Source organism: Portunus trituberculatus, chromosome 36, assembly GCF_017591435.1.
Source record: "Portunus trituberculatus isolate SZX2019 chromosome 36, ASM1759143v1, whole genome shotgun sequence".
Taxonomy (NCBI): domain Eukaryota; kingdom Metazoa; phylum Arthropoda; class Malacostraca; order Decapoda; family Portunidae; genus Portunus; species Portunus trituberculatus.
Genome location: NC_059290.1, coordinates 9,470,918 through 9,479,452, shown reverse-complemented (window position 1 = coordinate 9,479,452; position 8,535 = coordinate 9,470,918).

Below are 8,535 nucleotides of genomic sequence, written 5' to 3'. Positions count from 1 at the left end.
AAGAGGGACATTAATATTATAACAGTATACATACCACCCAGAACCAGTGCTTGGGAATATGAACAGTACCAAATGGTGATGAGAAATACTCTAGACAGAATGAAGCAAGAACTCATCAGAAAGGATAGAGTGATGATAGTTGGAGACTTTAATTGCAAAGAAATAGTGTGGGAAGACTACGAAGTGGTGAACGGTGGTGAGTGGGCAGAAGAATTGTTAAAGGTAGCAACAAATAACTTGATGACACAGTGGGTGAGATCACCAACAAGGTGCAGGGGACAAGATGTTGCAGCAAGGTTGGATTTGGTATTTACCAGGGGAATCTCTCTAAAAGAGGAAATTGAACATGAATGTCCCTTGGGGAAAAGCGATCATGATGTCCTAAGCTTTGAGCTGGATACGGAATTAAGCACGAATAAGATTGTGGAACACAGGGAGGAAAAATTAAATTATACTAGGGCAAATTATAACCATATAAGGGAGTTCTTTAATGAAATTGACTGGTCCGTGGTATACCAGGAAAGGGATATGCAATTGAAATACGATAAATTTATGGATTTGTATAACTCTGCTGTGAAAAAGTTTGTGCCATATCACAGAAAGAGGACTTTAAATAATAAACAGTGGTTTAATAGAAATTGTGAAGAAGCAAAAAAGAACAAAGAAAAGGCATGGAAGAAACTTAAGAAAAACAGTGATGTATTATCAAGAGAAGTCTACAAAACAGCAAGGAATAGATATGTTGAAGTAAGGAGAACAGCACAGAAGGAATATGAACAGAGGGTGGTGGAAAACTGTGATAGTGACCCAAAATGTTTTACAAATTCATAAATGGAAAACTAAATAAAAGGGAGGCAATAGAAAAGGTAAAAACGGGAAGAAGTATATGAAGATGCTGGAGATATAGCTGAAATTTTGAACGACAACTTTTGCAAAGTGTTTACAAAGGAGGAGCATTTTATGGGAGGAAGGCCTACGGAAATAAAGCAAATGCAGGACATCATGGTTACTAAGGAAGATGTAAGGAAAATTATAAGCAATCTGGATATTAATAAATCAATGGGGCCTGATGGCATATCTGGGAGGTTGCTAAATGAATGTAAGGATCAATTGTTGAACCCCATATTTGATATTGTGGAAACCTCCATACGAACAGGATTAGTCCCGAAAGAGTGGAAAAGAGCTGACATTGTGCCTATATATAAGAATGGTAGTAGAATGGAACCGCTAAATTATAGACCAGTATCGTTGACTAGTATATTGTGCAAGGTATGTGAAGAAGTAATTAAAGCTAAGTGGAGTGAGTATCTAGAAAGTGAAAACATTCTGAGTGAAAGGCAGTTTGGTTTCAGAAAAGGAAGATCGTGTGTATCCAATATATTATGTTTTTATTCAAGAGTGACTGACATACTGCAACATAGAGAGGGATGGGTGGATGCTATCTACCTGGATTTGAGAAAGGCCTTTGATAAAGTACCACACAATAGACTGATGTGGAAACTAAAGAAGATTGGAGGAGTAAATGATAAACTAGCAAAATGGATGGAAAATTACTTAATGGGAGGAGAAATGAGAACAGTCCGAGTGGAAGAAGGTAACCAGTGGAGTTCCACAAGGGTCAGTGATGGGTCCCATCATGTTTTTGATTTATGTTAATGATATGCCAGTAGGAATTGACAGTTAAATAAAAATATATGAGTGGAGTAAGGAGTGGCAGATGGAATTTAATATAGACAAGACCCATGTTATGAAAATGGGAAGAAGTAGATACAGACCAAACAAGGATTACAGGCTGGGTGATGAGAAAATTAAAGAGACCAATGAGGAGAAAGACTTAGGAGTAACCGTGCAAAATACCTTGTCACCGGAGAAACACATTACAAGATTTTTTGGAAAACATACAACATGCTTCAAAATATTAGCCTTGCATTCCACTACCTAGATGAAGGAATGATGAAGAAGATATTATGTACCTTAATAAGACCCCAGTTAGAATATGCAGCTTGTGTCTGGTCACCGCATATGAAGAAAAATGTGAAGAAGGTGGAAAGGGTACAGAGGCTGGCAACAAGGATGGTACCAGGACTCAGGGAGTTAGACTATGAGGAAAGACTGAGGAAGCTGGGGCTGACCACATTAGAAGAGAGAAGAACAAGAGGAGACATGATAACTATGTATAAATTGGTGAACAAGATTGACATACTGGACAGAGAGTTGATAAAGGTGACCACAAGTAATCATCTCCGAGGACATGGAAAAAGCTAATAAAGGACATCTGTCTAAATGACGTGAGAAAATACAGTTTCCGCATCGTAGCATTGATAAGTGGAATAAACTGAGCAGTGATGTCGTTGACGCGGTGTGTGTCAATCAGATGAAAGAGAGATATGACAGGAATGGACAAGGAGACAGGTCACAGAGAGCTTAGCTCGGGCCCTGTAATACACAAATAGGTAAATACAAATAGGTAAACACACACACACAACAAAGAGTGTATGTAACTGCAAGGAGATATTGACAAGATCTGGGAGTGGAGCCAAAAGTGGAAATTAGAATTTAATGCCAAGAAATGCCATGTGATGGAAATGGGTCAAAGTGATAGAAGACCAACGTGAAAATACAAAATTGGAGAAGAGATTATAACGAAGAGAAAGGAAGAGAAAAACCTAGGAGTGGTTATACTATACATCCTGATCTCAGAAAGACACATAAATAGGTTATTTACTTCAACATATGACACTAACAAATATCGAGGCAGCGTTTAATTGCATGGATAAGACTTTGATGAAAAAGATCATCACCATAGTATGACAAGATTTAAGATTTGAGTATGAGCAGTGGTGTGGTTACCAGACATGCAAAAGGACATCAGGAAACTAGAAAAAATTCCAAGGACAGCTACAACAATGGTGCCAAAATAAAGGACCTTACCTATGAAGACAGAATGAAGAAAATGTGACTACCAACTTTGAAGGATAGACAGGAGAGAGATGTAATAACAATGTATAAGATAGTAAACTGTATGGACAAGACCTGGTACCACTGACTGAAGATAGAGAGACAGATGAGAGGATACTCTAAGATCTTGAAAAATCAATGTTTGAGGCACATTACAAAGTTTAGTTTTCCACATAAGATGGTGGACATTAGGAACCACTTGAGTGAAGAGATTGTAATAGCAGAAAATGTGCATATATTCAAGGAAAAGTTTGACAAAAAATAGATATGGAGACACGTCACTTCCAGCCCTGCTCGAACTCTGTAATATACAACTAGGTAAACACACACACACACACACACACAAGCCAGAGGACCGGGGTTCGATTCCCCGGCCGGGTGGAGATATTTGGGTGTGTCTCCTTTCACGTGTAGCCCCTGTTCACCTAGCAGTGAGTAGGTACGGGATGTAAATCGAGGAGTTGTGACCTTGTCCCGGTGTGTGGTGTGTGCCTGGTCTCAGACCTATCCCAAGATCGGAAATAATGAGCTCTGAGCTCGTTCCGTAGGGTAACGTCTGGCTGTCTCGTCATAGATTGCAGCAGATCAAACAGTGAATTACACACACACACACACACACACACACACACACACACACACACACACACTCTTACAGTACAGTGACAGCTACAGTGACTTGGTGAGTGAAGAAACGTTCATTAAATGGTTTACGAGTCAAGCATTTCTTCTTATTTAGGTTTAGCGGGTTTATTTCAGCCAGTCATCCTTATTTAGTAGTTTAGCGATCTTGCACTGGCTTTATTTATCATATGTAGGGTGTGTGTGTGAGTGTGTGTATTTGTATATCACTATGGGGTTAAAGTGTGGTGTGGTGTGATAATGCTTCTGTGGTAAATATTAATTTTTTATGATTCAACTAACAATTTTACATATATATATGACTTTTCTATTTGTTTTCTTTTCAACAGATCTTAAATCCTTCAATACTGGGACACATTTTTACCTTGAGATTTGTGTACAGGGAGGCAGAGGCATAGTGGATAAGGTGGTGAGAGTGGGATCATGCAGACGTCCACACATGGGTTCGAATCCCACCACTACCGCCTTGAAACTCTACCATTTGTCGAGTGGTTTAAAGTTACCTACATGTCACCATGATACCCAGGTTCTAGGTGGTTACACCAAAGATGCACTTGGGTGGTGATATGGGCCCTAATATGGGTACCAATATAAATAAAATTGCCTGCGCCACTAATGGGAGGAAGCTGAACAGCACTTCCCATACTCTTTAACTAGACCTACAGGAACTATAAGCCACAAAAAAGTACCTTACACCATTTTACTGACATTAGGAAGGGTTTATGGAGGTCAAACAATTAATGGTCACGGTCTTCGCTGTTTTAATCCCCACATGAGTTTCTGAAGCTGTATAAAATCACCAAATAGAAAGCAGAATGAACATAGAAACATGTCATGGTACTGAAGGGGTTAAAACACCAAAATTTGTGCTAACAATGAAAAATGACTAAAAAAGCACTTAGTTTTTTCAGTTACAATTTAGTATCACATTTTTATTTATTTTTCTTTTCTTTTTCAGGTAAGGGGAAAACTGGCCCAGGACAACAAAAACAAACATAAAGGTTCACTTACCAAACAAAAAATACCCACTTTATGTGTATGTGTGTGTTTGTTTTGTCCTCACATCCAGAACAAACTCACAAAACTCAAAGGTCTTTTCAACTAGTGTGGTGAAGTGTGGTTGGTAGAATGATAAAAGTAAGACTGTAGCAAATGTGACGTTACTGTGGTAGTTTTGATATAAAAAAAAAAAAAAAAAAAAAAAAAAAAAAAAAAACTAACTTAGCAATCAGTATAAAGTTTGGTGTGGTAGTGGTGGTAGTGGTGTGGTATTCAGGATCTCTATAATGCAAGGAACTAGTGTGGTGGTGTGGCAATGTGTGGTACTGTGGTAGCAATCTTCCTTAAATGTGGCTGTGAGTGTAGTTGCCAGATTATGCTAAAAACTAGTGTGGCAGTGTGATAATCTTAACTACACTGTGGTTGGGAGTGTAGTTGCCAGACTATGCTAAAAACTAGTGTGGTAGTGATGTGGTAGTGGTGTGGGCTTACAATCTGGTCGCGGGTGGTGTAGCGGAAGGGAACAGGAAAGAGAGGGCCGTCCAGTTCGCCTGTCACCACCTGCCGGGCACATGTGTGTTTGTGAGGTCACCGCTGTGTGTGTGTGTGTGTGTGTGTGTGTGTGTGTGTGTGTGTGTGTGTGTGTGTGTGTGTGTGTGTGTGTGTGTGTGTGTGTGTGTGTGTGTGTGTGTGTGTGTGTAATTCACTGTTTGATCTGCTGCAGTCTCTGACGAGACAGCCAGACGTTACCCTACGGAACGAGCTCAGAGCTCATTATTTCCGATCTTCGGATAGGCCTGAGACCAGGCACACAACACACACCGGGACAACAAGGTCACAACTCCTCGATTTACATCCCGTACCTACTCACTGCTAGGTGAACAGGGGCTACACGTGAAAGGAGACACACCCAAATATCTCCACCCGGCTGGGGAATCAAACCCCGGTCCTCTGGCTTGTGAAGCCAGCACTCTAACCACTGAGCTACCGGGCCGTGTGTGTGTGTGTGTGTGTGTGTGTGTGTGTGTGTGTGTGTGTGTGTGTGTGTGTGTGTGTGTGTGTGTGTGTGTGTGTGTGTGAAGGAAGGAAGGGAAGGGAAGGAAGGGAAGGAAGGGAAGGAGGGAGGAGGAGGGAAGGAGAAGAAGAGAAGGAGAGGAGGAAAAGAAATAAGGAAGAAGAGAAAGAAATGACAAGAGAAAAGAAAGGAAGAAAGGAGACAGGATAAAAAGAAAGAAGGAAGAAAGGAGATAGAAAAAAAGAAAGGTAGGAAGGAGACAGTTGAAAAGGAAAGAAGGAATAATGAAAAAAAGAAAACAAAAAAGAAGGAAAGGGATGAATGTAAAAAGGAGAGAGAGAGACAGAAGAAAGGAAAAAAAAAGACAAATGTTTACAAGAATAACAAGAAAATTTCTCTATCACAAAATCTCTTAAAAATAACAAAACAATCAAATTAAACCAATGATGGAGTTAGGGAGTCCAATCAACAAATCTATCAACTCAAAGCTTTCCTTCCAACTTACACAAGGAAGTAAATTTGAGTCCATACATTTGGCTTACTTTTGGTTTATTTTCTGTGTGTGTGTGTGTGTGTGTGTGTGTGTGTGTGTGTGTGTGTGTGTGTGTGTGTGTGTGTGTGTGTGTGTGTGTGTGTGTTTAGAGGTGCATCACAAAGACACCAGGTTAAACAGAAGACACCAAATAGTGAATTACGACGGTTTAACAGGAAACATTTAATTAAACCACCACCACCTGCTGCACTGGGGGAGAAAAAACACACAAACGCACACAAACACACAAAACTTTAACCAGCACTTCACGCACAAACACACAAACAAAACCCTGGATTATAAGCTATTTACACACACACACACACACAGACAACTTAACACACGTAGAAACACAGAAACACTTCCTAATGAAAATATATACAAGGGAGGGGAGGGAGAGGGCAAAAACACACCAAAACACATCAGGAGGAGGCAAAGGAGGCACAGGGGCACTGCTAACCTGAGTCTGTAGGTCAGTAATGCTTTGAACCCAGAAGACATGTGCATTTCGTTTCTTCTTTATGAACGAAGTCTCCAGCGGGTCCCGAGAGACTGTGTGCTCCTCGCCCTGCGCTGGCTGCACTGATGAGGACCTAGGGAGTCAAGCCAGGGTAGGTCAGGTCAGGTCAGAGAGGTGGCAGAAAGTGTTATCTTGCCTCCACCTCTTGAATGCCTCCTGTTGTGATACTGTGATCCTGCCAGAACCTCAGGGCACACACAGCACCCTTGGATAAGTGGTGGTGCTACTGCAATGTTGTTTACAGGGTGCTGTCTTGTACTACAGCATGAACGCACAGAAACGCACACATACACGCACATACATACACAGCACAACATATCAATCATTCCTTTATACCACACACACACACACACACACACACACACAAACACAAAACACACACACACACACACACACACACACACACACACACACACACACACAAGGCAATAATTAAAGAGTATCAAAGAGTATAATAATAAAATCTAAACAAGCTTCAATTTCTCAAGCCACAAGTAAGCCACACAAGTTATTAATGCTGCCCCTCCCTCCTGTCACAAGCACTGGAGGTGCAAGCACTCAACACCACACATGCAGCACATCACGACACCTGCCACTCAGCATCACAAGTAGCAGCAGCAGCAGCAGTAGTAGTAGTAGTAGTAGTTGTCATTCTTCACTACAGGCAAGGCTTAGGTTTCTGGTTTGCTGTTGAAAAGGTTATATTAAAAACCCCCAATTTTCTTTCTCTTTGCATGGTTGCCTCTAGAAATCATGGAGTTCCAGCCCCCACTATCTTTACTAACTGTGTACATTAATTTGTGGTAAAGAAATGCTAAACTACCTTCACTGTACCTGTATTTAGCTCTCTCACTCTTCCACTTCTTTCAATAGCTTGCTCTCCTACTCTCTCTCATCCTCCCATCCTTCTAGAACTCATATAAAGCTATCTTACTCCCCTGCATTCCACATATTCTCCTCCCACTTTCCTCCTTCACAACACTCTCACATCCTTATTCCTCCCATTCTAAGCTCTTCCACCAATATTCTCCGACTACAAAGCTCTACTGTTCTCCTTTACATCCCAAAAATTGCTCTCCCACTCTTATTCATCGTAGTAAGATTGCTCCCACCTTTCCTGCCTTGCTACCCCAGAGAACCTGCTCCCCACAGTCCCACAGCCACATCTCCCCCCCAACCTTACAACCTCATTTCCCATGGCCCCACAACCCCACAGCTTCACCTCCCAAGGCCCCCAGTCCCACAGCTCACCTCCAGCTCCCAACAGCCCCATAGCCTCATCTCCAGCCCCCACAGCCTAACACAGCCCCACATCCAGCCCCCACACAGCCCAACAGCTTCACCCATGGCCCCCACAGCCAAATAGCCTCACTTCCAGGCCCCTACAGCCTCACAGCTTCACCTCCAGCCCCACAGCCTCACCTCCCATGGCTTGGAATGAAGGCAAACACAGTGGTAAGGAGCTGGCCCCACAGAAGGGTCATGACACCAAAGAACACAGACCACAGCCACTGGTCCAGGGTGAGTGGTGCTGTATTGAACGCGTAGCCTCCAAACTGCACGATGATTACCTGAAGAAGGCACAGGAGGGGAATAATGTAGGTGGGAAGAAAGATTGGAAGATGAAAGGAAGAAAGGATGGGTGGGTGATGATGGAGGGAGAAAAGGAAGTTTGGGAAGTATTGGAGGGAAAAAGGAAGGATTGGGTAATGATGGGAGAAAAGAATGGACGGTATAGAGGAAGTATTGGAGAGAAAAAGAACGGAAGGAAATATTGGAGGGAAAAGGAAGGATGGGTAAAGAAGGGAGAAAAGAATGCAGGAGATAATGAAAGTGAAAAAAGAAGGAAAGTTTGAAGGTGATGAAAGGAAA